General features: G+C 39.7%; 1 pseudogene; it reads left to right on the forward strand.

Annotated features, from left to right (window-relative positions):
• The window catches only part of LOC146487577 (uncharacterized), a 205,385-nt pseudogene that overhangs the window by 528 nt on the left and 187,834 nt on the right, over positions 1–17,023 (forward strand).

Genomic DNA, 17,023 nt, shown 5'->3' on the forward strand with positions numbered 1-17,023 from the left:
TTCACTGAATATTAATAAGATTAATTACAATGTTATTCATATGGGCTCCCAAAATCTAAGATTTTTTTTAATGAACTTTTGTCTCAGAGGGACGAAAACACGGCGCGGGTATGCTCGCTTACTCTGGGTTTCTGAATGACATTGGGAACTTTGCCTTTTTCCCAGCTGGCCAGCCTATGTGCGTTTATGGCGATCTGGCATATCCCCTCAAGATTCATCTTCAGGCGCCATATCGCTAGGGACATCTAACCCAACAAATGGAAAATTATAATAAAGCAATGAGTGAAGTGGACAAAAGACTCGTATCTACTCACGTTTTCTACTCACTGTGAAAACAAGACTTTTGATGTCAGCGCTGAGCCTAGACGACTTCGCGCCAAATGTATGACCTGAAATGGAAATAAAACTTCACTTCTGGGCACCGTCGCTGTCCCGAAAAGTCTCTTTGCTTAAGGTCCCAACTGTCACTTCCCCATGGTTACAATTACCACACATCTTCCAAATGCTTTGGCTTTAGGATGCACATCAAATGGTAACTTCCATTTATAGCAGTTACATTTCTGGGATCATCCAGAAAAGATTTAACTAAAGCTTTGTAAAAACAACCACATGCTTTGAACGCCAAGACATTTTCACTTCCCCAAGAGGTCCACAACTTCATTGTTTCAAAGAAGTCATTTCATCTGTTTTCTGCAGGCGCCAATGACTTTGGACTATTAACTTTGAATAAACTTTGCTATCCTTTGTTCTACAGCAACACTGTGATTGAATAATCTTATCCCAGGGCCCTTATAGTACAGGTATAGCTATACTAAAGCTTTTGATCTTTATTGCCATGAATGCCAAAATATGTACCAAAGAAGTACGTAATAACTTGTAAACAAATAAGTTGTCAGACGCATTTGGCTACCTTATTATTAAACGAATAAAATTACCTACAACGCATTCATGGACTCCGAAAAATGGGTAAGTGGAGGAGATTTCAGAGACGACAGCTGTCTTCTCTGATAATAGTTTCTCTATGTTAAGTCTTCTTGGTGTGAAGGTACTTTGCTGTATCTCCTTGATGGCTTCCATATTCTTTTCTCTGGCTGTGGCCACTTTCAACAAAAGGGTATGAAGTTCTTCAATTTCACTTTCACCTAGCTGATCAGATTTGAGAAGCTGTCTATCTTTTCACTGATGTTTTTCTCTTTTGGTAACCATGGAGGTTTTGGATTGGCTTTTGTAACATGAAAAGGATAGTACCCTGCCAAGAGCATAACAGTGGTTACCAACAATATTACTGCCAACAATATAGCATAAATGTTTTGCTTACTACTGAAGAGATGAGTCTAGTTTGTGCTAAATGGTCATCATTATTATTATTTTGTTCCTACAATGAATTTCAGTGAATTACAAAGATTTCTCCCAGTGAGGTAAATCATGCCTCAACACGCATGTGAAGATATCAATTTTAAACAAGGTTGCCAATTATTATTAAATAACACAATATCTTGTTGAACTTTCTGCCTTCCTTTTAACAGTTTTCACTGACCATTTGCATTATCTGAATGAACAAATGAAATACATTCAGTTTCACATTATTTGCATGCCAACAATTTTTAATTATTTTTTACCTTTCTCATCAATCCTGTATGCCTTTCCCAGGATTTTCAAAACAAGCCAACCAACACTTCCTAACTTTGAGAACTAACAATTTTCCCAATCTCTTGGAAATCTCGAAAAACTGTTTTCACCTCACTTTTCCCTGAATGAGACAAACATCTTCACATCAGATGTCCTGTTTGTCCTCAATGGGTGTCAGATCTTACTTGGAAACCTTTGACATTTTTGGAATTTGTTGGCAATTCCAATTCATACCTGGTCAGTGAAGAACAGATCAAAAAAACCTTTGCTTGATGTCAAAGATCTAAGGTTCACATCTGCTGACCAACCTATGAGATCATTGAAGTCAATTTTATTTGTTAGCTCCATGCCGACTGTTCTTCTTCCTCAAGGACTTCATCTCCTTCACTTTTCGTTTCTTCTGACTTATCTCCACTAGATTCAGCCAAATCATCTGAACCAATCTCTTCTTCTGACTCAGGATGCTCCAAAACACTGATGTAACCCAGGTAAATTGTTGTAGTTGATAAATTGGAATTCGACATCATTTTCATCGCTTCTAGAGGCACAGTTCATTTCAGGAGATCGTGCACACGCCGCCTTTTTTAAAAAAACATACGCAATATGCACTCAAAAAGTAAAATTTTGATATTTTTTATTACAAACCATTGAATGGCCAAATGCTTTCTCTGCTTCAAAATATACTTCATGTAAACTACATTAAAATGAAACACCAGTGCTCAAGCCCCAACAATTCCCCACAATTGCTTGTTATAATGACGTTGTATATTTCTACCCATATATGCATAGTTGGTATGTTAAGGGTTAAGGGCGCTTCTCGTAAATGGGAAGACTGACTGACTGGGAAGACAAGCCAATGACAGTTTAATAACGGCTGTACATCACTCTCATCAGTATCATCACCACCATCTTTCCTGTCACCTATAACATTACTTTTACATGTTCCATGGCCACTTTGATTTGTGTCGTCATCAACGGCATTTGCATCATCTTCCACTTCACCTATGGGATCATTTAATTTGCTTTACTACAACTTCAGTAAAGTTGTCCTTACCATCCAAAGTATCTATGTGGTCATTGAAATTGGGAATCGGATCAAACCCACATGATATTCTCCCTGAGGTTGTACGAAATGGCCCAGGTAAACAGTGGTAAAAGTAATGCCTGCAGATCAATGGAAAGTATGTTGTGTCCTCATGCCAAATGCGGGTATGTCAACAGCAGCAAGCAGCGTTAACTGATCACCATAATTATGTTTTTTCTGGGCATATAGTCTACGTATTGCTGGCAGGATGCAAACTCACTGTCCACTAAATGTTCATAAAGTGCCGGGGAAACCATTGTTATCCACTGAGTTATTATGCAAATACCCCACAATTTCTTGTTGAATTGTCTGAGATCTAAAAATACTGAGAGCATTCAAATGGTGCGCAAGAGCAGCAAACTGGCAGTTACCGTCACCAGGTGGATCATAAACAACATGAAAACCTTGGTGCTCTAATATCTTGGTGTAATCTTCACGCCACATCACTATATAATACTTTGAATTTTTTTTTTTTTTTTTTTGTTTGTCTGCCCATTAAACATTGAACAGGGGAGCTTCCTAGACCCTCTGTTGGTGTGTTCCTCCAATCTAAGAACGCTAGCAGTGGATCCTTATTATCTGCGCGCGCTTACCTCAGTAGCGATTTGCAGATTTCAACCACATTCTTGGCTTCTGCATTAGACTGGGGATGATGCAGACTTACTTAGAATTGTGTTCCATTGTCTGTGACCAAGACATCCGGAATGCCATATCTGGTAAACTGCACCTTGAAGGCAGTAATCATGCTCGGTTAGGTGATTCATTTTAGTTCCTGTACCTCAAAATAACTGAACCAATAGTCGACCATTATGAGGAAGTGTTGTTGTCCAAGCTCTAATAAGTTGGCTCCAACTTTTCACCAGACGACTTGGCATTTCATGTGGCTGAAATTCTTCTCAGCACTGTTCTAGCTGGTATGACTGGGAAATACTGCATTTGTAAAGGAAATCTTTAAGTTCTACAGTGATTCTTGGCCAGTATAGTAGTTCTAGTTAGTTAGTTAGGTATTTAAGTACATAGATAGTTAGTTGATAATGACAATCTAAGTAGCTGATGGAAAAAACCTATATAAATAAAGTTATCCTATCCTATCCTATCCTATCCTTCTCTTGCTCTTCTTAGGCATCCACCTAATCCAATGTGTAACCAATGAATTTCCTTATACATATCTGCTCGCAACAAACGGGAAACCAGGCATTCACCACAATACACCAGTCTACCATCTTCAACTTGGTCACTTCTGCTGTCATAGTAAGATACAAGCTGGGTGGGACATTCTTCTCAACTCGAGGCTTACCCCTTGTGTATCGCCTGATTAGCAGCTGCATTTCGGCTCTGACTTGCTTGAACTCTTGCAGTCCTTTGGGTGATACTGAGAGTCCATCTTCATGTTTCACCTCTCATAGTGCACATACTTTGCTGCTATCGTGTTGGGTCTTCTCAGTTGTTAACCTCTATGAACGACTCAGAGCATCTGCAGTGAACATTAGACGACCTTTTTTGTACTGAATGTCCAGAGAATAGTTCCGCAGTGCCATTCACATTCACTGTAGTGGCTGTAGTGATTGATGTAGTGGCTTCTTGAATACTGCTTGTAGCAGCTGGTGATCAGATTCAATGTGTAAGGTGTCACGACCATATATGTACTGATCAAATTTGTAACAGGACCATACAATGGCAAGAAGCTCTTTCTCAATCTGCGCATATCTTGCTTCAGTGTCGGTGAGAGCTCTTGAAGCATAGCACACCGGCTGGCCATTATGCATGAGGAGTGCTCCTAGACCAGTTTCAGAGGCATCACACTGGATTGACTTCTTCGTTGACATTGTAGTACTTGAGGACCGTGACTCTGTCGAGTACTTTTTCACTGTTTTGAAAGCAATGCTGTGTTGCTTTAGCCAGTGCCATTCAGCGTCTTTGTCTTCTAACCTACGTTATGGTGCATTTCACAAAGGTGTGGCATGAACTTTGACAGAAAATTTACCATTCCCAGGAAGCGCTTCAGTGGGTGGCATTTTCTGGCTTAGGCATGGCTGTGATTGCTTCTATCTTTGCAGGGTCTGGTTTGAGACCTTCTGGAGTCAGCTGATGTCCCATAAATGGTATGCTAGAATGCGTCCCCTTCACTTTATCTTTGTTGATCTTCACGTTCCATTCTCTACATCTTGTGCAGAAGGAACATTCACTTTGCTCAAGGTTCTTGTACGCGTATTCTTGAGTGTCACCGATACCAGCTATGATGATGTCGTCAGGGTGTGTTGACTGTGGTTTTATAGATAGACTCAAGGTCGTTTCTTCTGCCAAAAACCATCTTTTTCGTCAACTGTTGTAAAAAGCTTTGCTTTATCAAGGCGAGTGGAAATCTCTTCTTTTGTTGGCATCAGATAGTGCTCTCGTTTGATAGCTTTGTTGAGATCTCTTGGATCCAAACATATTCGTTTCTTGGTTAGCTTTGTAATGGCAAGACTGCATTCTGTAAGCTCAGTTACTGGTGCAATGACCTTGTGGTGTACCGTCTTGATGGGTGAATTTTTGGTTTCACTGCATTGTCAGTAATGATTTTATATTCGCCTGGAAGTTCTCTTAGTCCCTTGAACACGTCTTTGAATTCTTCAAGAATTGCGTTACTGCATGGCAATATTGTAAGTGAAAGCACATCACAGTAATTTAGCGTGTGTTGAGTGACAAGATAGGTTGATAATCTCCTTCAACTATTTGGAATTTTATTGTTTCGTAGCTCTTTATGGCAGACTAAGGCTTAATCTTTCCTGCAATCTTCTGTTGTTCACCAGTGTATGAAACAATAAACTTGGTGCACCTTTGTAGCTTGTTGAGAGCTGTATCTCCGGTTCGCAACTTGTATAATTTCATTGGCAACAAATCATACTTGATTTCCAGGCTGTCTGCTTTTGATAAACAAATTAACCAGATCCTTGTTGACATGAGGTTTAGGTTCTCCGCCAACGGCGCAGATAACAATATGGTCCATCATTGTTGAAATCTTCTTCTTTCATGGTGGCAATGATCCTGCTTTGACAAAGTGATTGGTAGTGGTTAACATTTCCACATCTTCAACACTTCTGGTTAAATGCTGGACATTTTTGCTTTGCCTGTTTTGTTCCATATCTGCCGCAGTTAGCACATGAAGGTTGTGGTTGATTTTTCTTCGATTTCGTCAGATGCGATGGTGTTGTTGGCCTGTTTCTCTTCAGGCGTACTTGATTTAACACATTGATGCGGACATTCACACCCATAAGTTTATCTTGTTGCTTGGTTTGTTCGGCTTCTTTTCCTTTGGGTGTTTGATAATGTACCAATTTGAAACAAGTGTGTTAGGAATGGTGTACAGTGCTGTAATATTACGAAATTTGTGATTGCGGCAGTTTCACTGAACTCTTTGCATGTTTGCTCTCTTTAATCTTTTGCACAGCTTGTAGATGGATGAGGCTTGGAGTGATGATGTTACCCTTTCTCCTGTTCGTTAATCTGGTGACACCTTGAAGGGTGTTGAAGTGCCAATTCTCTTCCTCAGTGTTTGTTGACTTTGAAGAGACAATTCTGCTTTGCTTGGCAGCATGAGCAGTTAGAGAATGCCAGTACCTACCATAAAAGTTTTTTTAAGTGAGGGAGTTGATTTCCCAATCGCTTCCTTGCAGATCATGGCATGGATGAAAGCTTGATTGTGTAGACGCAGAACTAATTTTGGACAGCATAAATGTGCTGGCAAGTACAGCAGTTGACTGAGCTCTGTCAGGGAATCCAGCAATGTCTGCATGTTGGATCTTCCTTTTCCTACAAAGGAGATATGGTCATCAGTGCATTTTAAATACCCTTAGAGCAAACATTGTGTAGCACTGAGGTAAATGAAATCGATCTCAACATTTATTTTAGTAGCAGCGTATGATCACTAGTACCTTCTTCAATACAATCTGAATGCAAAAGGCAAAGATGATCATTACAGATATAGTTTCTTGATACACCACTCTTACCTTGGTGACCACAAAGGTAGCATTCCATGTATTATGCAGCAGAAAACCCTACAATTTACTTGTAGATGTATGTCGATATGGATGTCCCTTGCACAGTTCTCTATATGCAAAAAATTAAAATGACAGGGTATTGGTATTTGACCTATACAAATACTAAGGAGAAAACAGTTTTAGTTTAAATGGCGTGTAGCTTTTAAATAACGAACCACAATAACAGCAGCAAGTCGATAGTCACAACCACGCAGCTTTCCTTTTCCCCCTAAGGAGTGGTAGGGTTTGGAGAAGTTAGTGGTCTGATCTAATCTATGTCCAGACCAAAATATGTTGTAGTTTAAAACTAACCCCTAAAAACTTCACCTTTCATAATTATGTGAAAAGAGTATTAATCTACAGTGGACCTCAGATGGTTCCTTAGAAATAATGCACTGTTAATCAGTGTTTTCTTGTCATTTATTCCCTTATGTGCAAGTTAATAGTGGTGCTGATTTTATAAATGCAAAGGCAGTTTGGTAACACTGTTCTCACTTAAACCAATATCCGCCAATGTTTTTTCTTGATCAAATAAGATCATAGCGTTGAATACCACCAATTTCCTCCTTAAGAACTTCCTGTAGTTCTTTTTTTCTGACAGGGCAGGCCTTGTGCAGTGCACTCTCTCTTTAGCTCCTCTAGACAGTCTTTAAAGGGTTTCGAGCCACCATTTTTTTGTTTCATCCAGCGGATCCCTGCAACACCTTCTTTTACCACTCTAACAGGCTTGTGTGTGATCTGCTAAGAAACACTGCCAAGTCTTTGCACTTTCTGGCATCACCACTGCAACTGGCACAACCAGCATTTCCACCTTTCTGTTCTCCAGCCTCAAATTCGTGCTGTGGTCAAGTTTGTATTCAGGCTTTGCAAACAGGCCTTTCTGGTGTTTATGTAGGCAAGCTATTGGACCTCAAAAAAATAAAAAAAAATCCGCACTTCACCAATATGTACACATAAGGTTTTTCCACTTACGATTTCACATCAATGTTTTCCTGACCCTTATCCTTCATTTCTGCGTTTGAGGTAAAGTGCCTCATCATATACAACATTGACAGTCAATAAAAGGTGGCCATGATTTAGAAGAGTGGACTTGTCACCCCCAAACCATAAGATGCCTCGTCTGTTCTACTTCTTTCAGTCTTTTTTTTTTTCATCTCAGATGGACTTTCCTCCCTAGATTCTCTCCCAGCTGCCTTAGCCTGGAACTCACTTCGTCTTGTGTCATCTGATCATAGCACTCATCCCTTTGTAGACGCATCAAACCCGTTTCTTAGTGTTCTTGCAGTATATACTTTCTGATGTTCAGGAGGCGAATCTTGTGACTGAATAATGTTAATGTTTCTGTTTTTATTGTCCCCTCTTTTGTTAACACCACTTTCTTGAATGTTTGTGGTACAATCATTTCACCAAGAATGTACTTGCCACTTTCAATTTTGCTTTACAAACGAAAACAAATTTAATTTGAATTAAATCATGTACCACGTTTTGATTAATTGGAGTACCTGTATTAGTTTATGCCTTAGTACCTGTAGTACCTGTAATGTTTTCTGCATTCAGGAGAAAAATTAATAATTAATATTATTGTTGAGGTTTTGCTTGTTTATTGTATGAGTGAGTCACCTTTATTTAGGCAGGATGTTATTGAGAGGGGCGCTGCATATCCTTATGAATTATCAATTATTTTTATATATACAGGTATCTAAATTGCAGAAACAATATCACATTTGTTTATTTATTTATTTATTTATTTATTTTGGCTGGACCTGTATTCTGAGAATAACCCCCTTGCATTTTCATGCAACTGTTAAATGCAGGTGTCAAGTTAACAGACTACGCCAGGAAGTTACTATTAAGAGATCATTAACCCAGGCTGTTTGTTCCCCATCAGCAGGTTTGTTTTTGTTTGCTCCAACTGCCAAACTTACCATCAAGGGCTCTCTAATCTGACTGTTTGTCTGTAGAATTGGGACTGCAATTTGTCCACCTTGCATTCGTTACAGTCATCGTTTGGGTGCTGGTTTTCCCTCTCTAAACTGCTTGAGTCTAGATAACAGCACACTTTTGTCTTCCAGAACCTCCTTGACAACCATATTTCCAGTTTTGGTCTTTTCCATAAGGCCATATTTACCTTTTTATTACAAGGCTGGAGAAGTTGATCTGAAGAATTTGTGTTGTCCTGATTAATGCTGATTGTTTATGCTGGATAGTGTAATATTCTGCCCTGGGTATTGTTATTTATTACATGTAAATGAGGTATGCGGAATCGCTCTGGCCTGGGACAAGCCCAAACCAAGGCGAAAAGAAGTAGCATGGGTCTCAAACCCGCCTTCTTCTCGGGAAGGGTGGGCGGGATGCCAAACAATCACTGACCGTGACTAGAGCAAAGTGCATTGAATAGAGCACATGTTTGTCTTTTATACATACATTAATATTCATCCCCAGGGCATTAATTAACAATGCAAATTGAGTTTGCATAGTGTAATATTCTGCCCTGGGTATTGTTATTTATTACATGTAAATGAAGTATGCGGAATCGCTCTGGCCTTCCCCAAGCCCAGCGCCACCGCTCATCGTAAAACAATACAGAGTATCCAGCTCAGCATAACCTTTATTTAACACTCTCTTCCCAATCCTTATATCCTATATAACAAAAGAAAAAACGCTTTGGCTTGACGTATACAAAGTAAAAGAAATATCAAGTGACTATCTGCATATCCTAGACTCTCTGATAGAAACAGGAGTTCTATAACCGATACTATATCAATATTAAGAATCAGAGTCCAAAAAACCATTATCCTCATACTTAATCTTGAAAAGCTTGCGAAAAATCTTTTCAATTATTAAGCCTTTTGTATGTCTGGCCAGTTTCAATATCTAGGTCTGCCAATGTTGCAGCATATTCAACACTGACTGCCATTCGGAACCCCTTCCATGTTCCACAAAAATTGCCCGCAACTTCCCTATGAGGGAGTCCACAGTCCCAAAGGCCAGTCTCTTAGGACATTGACAAACACCCTGGCCAACTCTCTGATGTGAGAAGTTTGGGCACTCTAAAAGGTGAACCTGTGTTTTCCCCCCATGATCTTTCCAAACTAGAAAAGCTATCACATCTGCTGGGAGAGCTGAAGCCAGGGATTTTGGAGTTGCAAGATTATGCAAGAATATAGAAAATTCCCGTTCTAGAGCACTCTTTTGTTTGACATAACGCGAGGATCCCCGCTGTTGTGATAACTGATCCAAACGCTGAGCAATGTTTTCCTCATCAATCTTGACTTTCTTGGCTTGCGGTACGATCTCGGAAACATAAGCACCACCCCTGGTATAGCCACATTGCTGACAAAACCGAAACTGCTCATCATTGGCATGAGAGCATCTAGGACAAGCCACCGACAGAGTAAAGAGCTTCGGAACTCTAGGAAGCGGCTGTAAAAAAACAAAAAACGGGAAAATCACTCAAAGAATCAAAACGATACTTTACAAGCCCAAAGATTAAACGGACAAGGCGCTGGTTTATAGCCAGACTTGGACGGTGCCAGAAGGACTCTGAAACTACCCTTTGTACCAAGGCAAACTTTAGAGGAAGAACGAGCCATCAGCTCAGTCCACCAAAAAAGGTGTGGACAGATCTCTGGGACGATAACGGTGAATGGGATCTGGAAGCCATACAAAAACCTCAAAACTGGACCAACTGATCCAAAGGGAGGGAAAACATATGGATTAGACATATTGGACATTGCACGCAAATTGTGAGAAAATAAATTGACGCCTCGCAAACGTGGACTTGAAAAAGGTGTAAAGCGTGGCAAAGGGCTTCCATCCAATCCAATTACCACATTGGAATCCAAGGCCATAAGGTCAAATGAGTGCCCACATGTGCCCCCAAATGATTGTTTCACCAAGGCCCATCCCCTAGCAGAAATTTTGAATCTGACTTTGACAAGCGACTTGAAGGACCATCTGCCTGGTTGTCACTAGACTTGACATGGAACAGGCTAAGCTGAAAATTGCGATATAATAGCGCGTAGAACAGGTCCTTAGAAGCCTTGGTCAATTGAGGGGACTTCTTACTCCCTTGGCCCTCCCAAACGCCAATAAGAACAGTACTGTCAACATAAACATCAACTTGACAATCCCTCAAACTAGCGGGAAGAGCTTTTATGGCGTTTACCAAAGCGAACATTTCTTTGGTAGAGATGTTGAGATCCCTGTGTTGCTCATCCCAGTAGTCACTTATAGTTTGTTCACCGGAGGGCAGATGAACGACACAACCCCAGCCATGTCCCGAAGCGTCCGTAGACAAAGTCAGTCCTACGTGCTTCTCTTCTCACCATGGAAGACACTTCTGCCAAGAGTCTAAAAAACGCCAATGCGTCAATTCTTCTCACAAGGCCAATGAGATCGAAACAAGACCATTCGCTGATGCAGATGCAATTGCTGAACTCATTTCTCTTATAAACAACTTGGTCGCAGGGACCGCCAATGAGAACGACACACATTTTCCTTAAAAACGCAAATCCACATATTTCTTACACGCCAAAATGTGCTCTCTCAAAGATGCCCAGGAAACAATCTTCCGTTCCGGCACTAGGAAAGATTGCTTTGCAGAGTCCACTACAAGACCCAAGTACTCCAGTGAGGTAGTGGGGATGAAAACCGATTTACTAATACCAATTGTGTAACCTAAATAAACGAGGACTGATAAGACACAAAATATTGCGGCAGTCGCTGCGTCACGTCTAAGTTGCTCCTGTCAACATGCCGGGAGGACTGACCATGGCCCTGATGAGGTGAGGAGTTCACCATTAAGACGTCGTCTATATACAGTGAACAGGGAACACCTTGAGCTCTTAAGAAACTGGACGCTGCCAAACCTATGGTATGGTAGATGTAGGGGGAAATTTTCCATCCAAATGGAAGAGTACCACAAACAAACCAATAACCCTTCCATTCAAAACCAACATATGTCTGAGAGCATGCAGAGAGTAACACATGATCATAACCTGACTTGTCGTCGCATTTTGTCATGTAGGACCCCCTATAGACATAACTTGGAACATCGACTAATTTATCCAGGGAAAAAAGGCATATCCCTCATCCACAAGTTCAAAAACCTAGCATCTAGGCAGAGTCTTGGTTTCATGGGTTCTACTGTTAATGGTAAAACCAAATGAGGTGGACTATCAACCACGAGTTTCCCCCACACCCTAACTGCTCCGGTAATCGTTCGCTTCAAAATTTCCTACGACACAAATTCTGTAAATCTTTTACATGACCCATGATTTGGAAATCGCTTTTGTGGCGGAAAGTCTGAGCAATAATTAAACCCGTTATAAGCACCCTTAAAAGGTTGACTAAAATGCCTAATGTTCACTTTATTCCGGATCCAATCACTGATTGATGCAGCAAGCGGATGACCTTCAAGAATCAACTCCCAAGCTTCAAGATGCCTGTGGATACCTCCAGCAATGAACTTGTCTTGATCTCTTAGTCTAATTCTTCCCAGATCTGGAACAGTTTCAGAGACTAAAACATCTTTCCAATTGTAGACACAAGATGCCTTTCCCCGATCAGGAACCCCATTTACATTAACCCAAGATTCAAACGTTCTTGGTTGCGAAGCCGGAAGGAGAAAACCAAAATCCTGAGAAAATTCATTTTCACTAACAGGCTCTTGTAATCTTAGCTTCTTGAAAGGAGGACTCTACAGGAAGAGACAAGAGAACAACCCCAAATCAACGAATGGAAAATGGTATGCAAATGGGGTTCCCGATCAGGAAGGAGTGACTTCACACGCCTGAAAACAGTACGTCAACTGGCCACCGAGATAATTGCGGTAAGCCAACAGGAGTCACTCGCCCCAATCTAGGAATTTTGAAAAAGAAAACAGAAAACTAGAGGGAAAACCCTGACGGACACAAATGAAAACACTGATATAGATGCTACAAAAAGCATACTTTAATAAATGGAAAAGAAAATGTGCACCGAGTCAGACAATAGCCATGACGTCATGTATTTATTTTAAACTGTCCCGAACAAATCTCCCTCTCTTGGCGGGAGGTCCTGCAGCTTCCCCAAAGGCTTGTCGGCGATCCGGGCAGTAACTCTGATAGTGGCCAAAACGACGGCAATGGTAACACTGCACAGAACTGAAGGAATGGCCACGCCTTCTCCCAGGAACATGATTGAACCTAGGGGTAGACAACCTCATGGACTTATCCACTTTGGACATCATGTCCAACACCTTTTCTTGATCCTTGTCACCCAGAATGACTTCCAGGTATTTCCTGAACTGGACATCTGGGGTCGCCGATTTCTCCCTCAGGGAACGGAACGCCGCATCAAAAAACCCTGCCCTAGGGTGATTCATTTCCTTAGCAACCATCTTTAGATTAAGTAGAAGATCTAACGCCTGATCCTTGCTGAAAGATGTAGCCTGCTAATGTGGAATCCACAGAAGCCTTTTGGGACTCCTCCAACCTTTTTAACCTCTGCAAAAGTTATGCCTCTCCTAGAACAAGGAAATAAAATCACAAACCTTTAAGGCTAACTCTTTCTCCCTTTACTCTTAAGCCTCATAGTCTTTATTAGCCACACAGGCAAATAAATCCCTTTAGCCACACAGGCACACCAGTCTTCGGCCGCACAGGCAAACTAACTTTAGCCACACAGGCAACTAAATCTCTTTGGCCACACAGGCAAACCAGTATCTAGCCACACAGGCAATTAAATCTCTTAAGTCTCACAGGCAAAACAGTCTTTAATCACACAGGCAAATAAATCTCTTTAACCATACAGGCAATTAAAACTCTCTAGCCACAGAGGCAGTTAAATCCTTTAAGCCTCACAAGCAAAACAGTCTTTAGCCACACAAGCAATGGAAAGTCTAATATGCACAAAATCATTTAGATAATATATGTAACGGAATGTAAGAAACCGCACCTTCCTAAGAAAGAAAACCGAAACTTACACGACTACTCTTGGTGAAATAACGACACTAGAAATGGCCACTAATGAAGAAAAACTACCGTTTACCTCAACAGCGTTCGCCGGATTAACAGGGAGATTTTGTTGACCTGCTTGACCTTCATTTGCTTGTTCAACTCTCTGGTCCGCCAAAGCCGCCACCGGCGGAGGGATGTCAACAGCCGCTGCCAAACCCGGGACAGGAATCTCCAGGCGATGTGGAACCTGGTCAGCCACAGAGTACAGCAAAAATGACAGGCGGAGAACACAGTCGAAGAACAGAGTCGAAGGACGCCGACGAAGAAGGCGGGTTTGCAGAAGAACACACGCCAAACAATCACTGACTGTGACTAGAGCAAAGTGCATTGAATAGAGCACATGTTTGTCTTTTATACATACATTAATATTCATCCCCAGGGCATTAATTAACAATGCAAATTGAGTTTCCATAGTTTGTTTGTTTCTCCCCTGGCCTAAGGATAATTTAATCCAGCTACTTTTCCATGTGGTGGAGCTTTATATAATAATATTCTATAAACCCTTCATCCATTTTGTTGTGGCACATAAAATATTATAGAATTTTTTTAGCGTTGTATCTCCCCCAAAGTAAAATAGCTCTTTTATTGATTATTCAAGGAAGCAGTTCAAGGAAGCAGTTATTATTCAAATGATGTGACAGTTCCTTCGAACTGTAATTTACATGAAATCGTAACCAGTGGTTTCTAGAACAGAAACAAATACATACACTGAAGCTAACGATCGATAACAAGAATAATGCGAGCAAAAGGCAAAAACAACAATATGAAAGGCAAACAGCGAAAGGACAATATAAATGTACCTGACAGTTTGGATACATGGAAACTTGATGCATTGAAGGAACAGATAAAAAACGAATTCCGGAAAAAACTTGGTTCACTGGTGGATGTAAGGAGTTAAGAGTTGAATTTGAGAAGCAAGAAAATTGTTTTTTGTTGTTCATCTCTCGTGAGAAAATCTTGACTTAAAAAGAGCAAAACTGTTGGCCACCAGAGCCTCTCATGAGGGACTACTTTTTAATTTAATTTCCCACCTCATGAGCGGTTTTTATCTTTTTTGGAGCGCTCGTTTTTTTTGTTTTACCCACTTTTCAAGGCTTCCCCTCCTCCACACCGCTCTTTTGAGCACCATCAGACTCCCTGATTGGAGCCAAGTTTTTTTAGTCACCGTCCGGGTTGAGGCTGAACAGGCACTTCTGCCAGGCGCCAGCCCAACCATAGCTCTACCTAACAGCCCGACACCATCTTAAGGCGACATTACTAATACTTAAGCCTATGGAATAAAGGCAGGGGTTTTTCCTTATTCCATAGGTGGATTTGTATTCAGTTCATTAACAAAAGGCCCCTGCTCCAATTAATTACTGTGAATACTTAGCCAGTTTATATCTCGACTCAACAACCTATGTATAAAACACAGTTTAAAAAATTTCACACTTGTGGTACAAATCATGAGAATCTTTTGTTTTTATTGGATACGTATGCACAAATTTCACACAATAAAACTTTTTGCCTGCTTAATTTTTTTTTATTTGTTCAAATTAAAACGGAAAACGAATTTCTCGATTTAAAACTGAAAGTAAGAGGACAAGGTTTATTCAATATTTTCACAAATGCAAAGTGAGATATCAGAAGCGAGCAAGCGCCAGAATTTAATTAAAAAAACACATTGAATTAATAAATCAAAGCAACGAAACTATTGTTCAACCTGCTCGTTCTTCTCTTGTTGAAATGGCAAAGACAAAGCGGATAAAAAACAGCGTAATTCTCACAAAAAATGAATCTAAAAAAAGCGCTTGGTCTTCGTTCAGGAAAAAAAACAAAACAACTACAAAACCTTACGTTTTTACAAGAGCTGAAAGGCGAGTTGAATTCACCACAAGAAGGCAGGCGATGGATGAAATGAATTTAAGCTCGGCAGCAATTGCTAATGCAATAAAAAATGAAAAAATTGTTATCAATGATGTTGAATTCAAATTTGACAGAAAATAATTTTTTGTTATTTTCAGAGACAGTCTCTGAAAATATAAACAACCTGCTAAGGGAAAGCCCCTCATGAATATTTAAATAGTGTCAAAAACCGGAAATCTCATACAACCACAAGCTTCAAATTTTCTCGAGTTTTTCTCGTATAATCTTCATTGAATTTTTTCCTATGTTCAATAGCTTTCTCGGGATTATTTTGTCTCAATCGTTGGGAACATTCACTCGCTTTTTGGCGATGTTCGGGGTTGTTTTGGTAGATTGCCATGTGATTGTGAACTTCAGGATGAACTTTTTTGGAAGGATCTTTGTCGTTCTGGGAGAGAATTTTTTGTTTTTTCATCATTGATGAACAATGAATTTTTCGCTCTTTGCAAATTTTTGAGAGTTCTTTCCATTTTATTGAACTGTATTTGTTTTCTCTCTCTGTCATTAGTGTTTTGGAAGATAATTCAGCTCTTATCAATTCGCTTAATTTATTCGTGAAAAGTCGTTTAGCTTCAGCTTTTATTGTGAAAGCATTTTCAAGATCCATTTTATATATTGGATGAAAAATTTTTGTTTTCGAATTAGCTTGAGAAAATTTCTTGGGAGATTTTAATTAATACTAGATATTAATTTTTTATTTAGCTTGAGGATTTTTTTTAAATTTTGTGTTACTTTTGGGATAAATTTTCTTGAGATCGAAAAAAAAACAGGGTAGATGGTATAAAAGGAGTCAATTCTCTCATCCGTGATCTACTTAACCATGCTTGGTCCAAAAACCACCAGATTGAATAAGACACACTCTTTCCATGTCAGTCCTCTGTCATGAGCATGATAAAAACTAACATAAATCCCCTTAATCTCTCCATAATACCCCTGTCCAATACCAGTTTTCCCCTCCCTTCATACACACTTTGTCAGGTTAGCTGGTCCCTTGAAAACAAACTCTTACTAGAAGGACAGAAATTTTTTTTCCTTATTTTGCTCTTAAAGAAAGGTATTCATAAATATGAATAAAATATATTTACAATAGTTTTAGAATGAAAGAAAGCATGAAAATAAACTTATATTGATTAGCATCAGTGACAAACAAAAACGGAAATAGAGGGTAATTACACGAGACAATAATTTGATTTTAATAATATGATTTTAAATTTTTAAGTGTATCACAGAGTAAGAAAAAGGTATAATAAGTTATGGGATTCCAATAATGGAAATGGGAATGGGAAATAAAGTTGTTATTGTTCTATTCCGATGCAATTAAAAAGACATCCCAATTTTATCTCATCAATGAATGTAAATATATGAAACATATTTTAAACTGGGGA

The sequence above is a fragment of the Pavona decussata genome, unplaced genomic scaffold, assembly GCF_977016875.1.
Source record: "Pavona decussata unplaced genomic scaffold, jaPavDecu1.1 SCAFFOLD_14, whole genome shotgun sequence".
NCBI classification, from domain to species: Eukaryota; Metazoa; Cnidaria; class Anthozoa; order Scleractinia; family Agariciidae; genus Pavona; species Pavona decussata.